Source organism: Monopterus albus, unplaced genomic scaffold (genome assembly GCF_001952655.1).
Source record: "Monopterus albus unplaced genomic scaffold, M_albus_1.0 scaffold269.1, whole genome shotgun sequence".
In the NCBI taxonomy this organism is placed as follows: domain Eukaryota; kingdom Metazoa; phylum Chordata; class Actinopteri; order Synbranchiformes; family Synbranchidae; genus Monopterus; species Monopterus albus.
Window position 1 is genome coordinate 827,266 of NW_018128149.1, and position 4,559 is coordinate 831,824.

A 4,559-nucleotide genomic window follows, 5' to 3' on the forward strand; every position below is an offset into this window, starting at 1 on the left:
AAACAATCAAACACTGATCAGGTCGATGTGGCTGGTGACTGCTCATCAGAAACATAGAGCTCCAGAGCCAGGGCTACCTGCAGAAAGGTACAGGGAGAGAGAGAGGACACACTCCGGGAGAGAGGAGACACAAAGTTAGTAATGTGTAATGGTGGCATATAGAAGCATAGGGAGAGAGAGGAGAGGAGAGGAGAGGAGAGCAGGAGGGGAGGGGAAAGAAACTCAGGGCATCATGGCATAGGAGAGGAGCTTGATAGCTAAAGGCTCTGCCTCCCATTCTACTTCTGTGGACTCTAGGAACCACAAGTAAACCTGCACTCTGAGAGCGAAGTGCTCTGTTAGGATGATAAGGCTCTACGAGGTCTTTAAGATATGATAGAGTTAAGAACCTGCATTCATTCCTTTGCTATTTGGACACCCTGCCAACCAGCTTCTTCAACAATGTTTACAGTAGCTTTGAGATGGATGAGCTAAAAACTGTTGCTGACTAAGAAAAATAATACTTTCAACTGTACCCACGTCCGCAGAGCTGTAGTGTTATAGAAGCTACAGTAGCAAGTAAGCACATAATCGGTTTATGGTTATTCTACCTGAACCTTCAACTTGTTAATTAGCTGCTAGCTATTAAGTTTCCATTATATTTCCACCTTAAAAATAGTGTTAAAATACTGTCTCATCTTGTTTTTGTAAACCCAATATCATATATTGTCTCTTTTTGTGAGCTAAGTGTGTGTGACCCTACGCTTTAACTGTCAGTATTGTAAGCACTTTTTTTCATATTTGCACACTCCAAGTTCATTTTTACTTCAAAATGATCACACTGTCAGGCAGTTTTCTTTGCCAAATGCTGAATATTTATGTCTCAGGTGTTAATTTTATTGTCCCCTGGACAAAGGGGCAGCATTGGCTTCGAGCCGTGTGGGACCTTCCTCTGACCTCGCAGCACAGAATGTGTTTTGGAAGTCCAGCTTGCTTCTTCCTGCTGGGTCCCAAAGGCTCTGAAAGCCTGAACCACTTCTCCACCCAGGCCTTTGTGGAACCTCAGCATGCTCCAGACCAGCAGCCAAACATTAAATGCTTTTCCAAGGCTGAGCTGATGTCTGGTGACCATAACCCATTTTTAAGTTCCATAGCTCTCAGTAGATTGTAATTCTCCATACTGCTGCTTTGAAAACAAAGGATTTAGATGCAAAATTAACAAAATCCATGCCTATTTCAGGCGTCTGCCATCATAACTGCTATTCAATGATTGATTCACTCATTTAATTCTGTATCAGCCTTCTGTGTCTCGTTTGTGTCATTTCATCTGTGTTCTATTCCCCTTTCCTTCCTCCTGCTTTTATTATGTAAATATCTTCATTTGGAATATAGAACTGCCTTTTTATGTCTTTTATTGCAATAAAGGCCTTAGGATTCATGCACTTCAGACTTAGATGTTATATTGGTATTGCTTATGTATCCTGTAGCTCATGTTATGAGTTTGATTCCCCTCTTCTGTTCAATATAAAATGTAAATTAATATTAGGTGTATTAAGTAGCATAAAAAGTAACTCTCATATTCTCTGCATTTGCTTTGATAATGAAGACTAACTTGTCCTTCACCTCTCAAACTGTAGCATTATTGGCCCATCCACAGTGAAAATGCATGCAGCTGTTTGTACTTTTGCAAGGTTACATCTTGGTGACACTGTAAGATAAAGATAAAGGTAAATCTCATCAAATTGGACTTTGGCAGAGACTTTGCTGTTCTGAGGTTTAGCTACACATGGTGCTGGGCAGAGGTCACAGCATAGCAGACATTCTGACTGCATGTTGTGGAAAACGCAGATATTGACTTACGGCACCATACAATACGATATCGTGTTTAACATTTACCACCACAGGGTGCGTAGGAAAGCTGCCTCCATCCTCAAAGACCCCACCCACCCCAGCACAGAATGTTCACACCCCTACCCTCCGGTTGAAGGCTCGGGAGTGTGAAATGCAGGACCTCCAGACTGAGAAACTCTTTCTTTCCGACTGCCATCAGACTCCTACACAGCTGGCTAAGGATCTACCTCATAATTCCACCCGTACTGTTTACATACTCAGTTCACACATGCATAGTTGCACACTCACTGCTGAATATTTGCACACACAGCTCCCATGTAGCATATATTTGGTCTTCATTGTATTGTGTTCTTGTTGTATTCTTCATTATGCTTCTTTTATTGGTTGTTTTACAGTATCTTAGATTGAGATTTAATTTTGCGTTACCTGTGTATCTGCGTTATATTTCACTTGCCGTATCTTGTGTGGCATTCGAGTGGATGGCAAAGTAAGAATTTCATTGTACAGGGAAACAAGTTTCCTCACTGTGGATATGACAAACCCTTGACCTACCTATATGCTACATGCAAGACAAAACGATACATATTGTGACATTTTTGTATCATATGTTTTAGGCTTAAATCTTACTTCATGCCTTCACTCCTACACCGACACAGAACTTGTGTTGGTGATATAGTTACAGACTCACTGGAATTGTTAATAGCCTTTTTTTTTTTAGACGTTCTTGGTAGAACAGTGTCAGTGGTTGGACAGCTAAGCAGACCTGGCTCTCAGAGGTGACTGCCACTACAAACCAGCTGGACCAGCCGCTGCTTAGCCTGAGCAAATATAATGGAGATGCTGTGTGTCAAGCCACATATCTGCTCTTTGCTTGGGTGAGGACAGGGTTCAGGGATGCTTTGTGTTAAGGGCAGGTCATGTATGGAACATGGTGCTGCTTACTGAGGGGCTCTAAAGATTTATGGTGACATGGCCTGACACCCCCCTCTCTGGGGCCAAATAATGGGTAAACAACATTTAATTTGTATACTGAGCTTCCATAGGAATGCTCTCCCATTCTTTGGCACTTTTAATTGTGTATTATTGAGCCATGCATCAATCTATATCACAGCAACGCCGCATATTTTAAAATGAAGCTTTAGACTGCATACATGATGTGAGGTCTTGTGCCCACTCATTGGCATTTCAGGAATTAACAGTATGACCTGAAGGATTCCAGGATAAGAAATGCTGATCTTTTTTATGAGATGATGATTACAAGATGTTATCAATATTTGCATGGTAAATGTATTGTTTTAGATGTTTTGCCACCTTGAGATTTATCTCTCTCTCCCTCTCTCCTTACAGACAAAGAGATACACAACACCCAAACGTCACCAATGTCAGCAATGTGACAAAGCCTTCAGTACCCATCTGAAGATTCATCAGAGAGTTCACACTGGAGAGAAACAATACAGCTGTGTCCAATGTGGGAAAACATTCACTCGCAAGAGTGACTTAAAACTACATCAACAAATTCACCCTAAAGAGAAACCATTCTGCTGTGATCACTATGGAAAACCTTTTACTCAGAAAAATGGACTAGATGTCCAACAACATTCATACAGGAGAGAGGCTATACAACTGTGACCAATGTTGGAAAAGATTTACTTGGAAAAGTAAACTAAATGCCCATTGACAAATTCATACAGGAAAGAGGCCGTACAGCTGTGACCAGTGTGGGAAAACTTTTACTTGGAAATGTGAGCTAAATGCCCATCAACAAATTCATACAGGGGAGAGGACTGTTGCATTCAGTTCTTTTTACCATGCTAACTCTGAGAGACGAAGCAGTCCAAGTAACTTCAAAACAGTGCTGATTTATTCAATGAACACAGGTAAAAATTAATATTACACGCTCAGGTATCTTGCACCTCCAACATGCACGCAGACAGCTGAAAGATGAAAGACCCCGAACTATAAAAGGCCTATACATTATATCACTTCGGGCTAACCCCATACTACAGAGAGAGACGCCAAACTGTGACGTCTCCCAGGGCCAGCTTTGCAGCTGGCCAGAGCAGTAGTCAAAGCATGAGGAAAATCAATGTGTGATTGTCTGTCCATTCTTTTTACACTTATTGTGCATCCACCTATAGCCATGCAAAGCCCCTGAGCCCACCAGTTCCTCCCTGATAAACTGAATAACTTCATCAAGATGATCATAATGCTTCCGACGAAAGAGTCCATTCTTCTTCAGAAATTGCTTCAAAGATTTCAGACTAACAACAATGGCATGTCTTGTTCGAAGAATGTTAACAATGTCTGTATATTTAATGCCTAGGTGAAAATAAAGTTCGATTAACTCTGATTTATTCATAGCAGGACATGTAGAGGGTATTAGGGGTCTCCACTGTAGGCAGACTGTTCACAAATGGTCTGTGCCTGAAGAAAACACAAAGGACAGAAAGGTTCATGTTCTGTATAGACAGGTGCATCATCAATTGAAACGTCATTACGGCTGGCAGTGGCATTTTTAGAAATCAATAAGGTGAAAATGTGTGTCAAAAAATAGCATTTCAACATTATAATTTATCAAACAGCATAATGACTGGCATGATCCTAACCAACTGTACTGACTTTATGAACAGGTAGACAACACCTTTACTCACTATCTTGAACACATCACGGGTAAATTCAGCCTGTCGAGCTAATCAACACAGCATGCATTAAAACAGTCAGTACTAGCT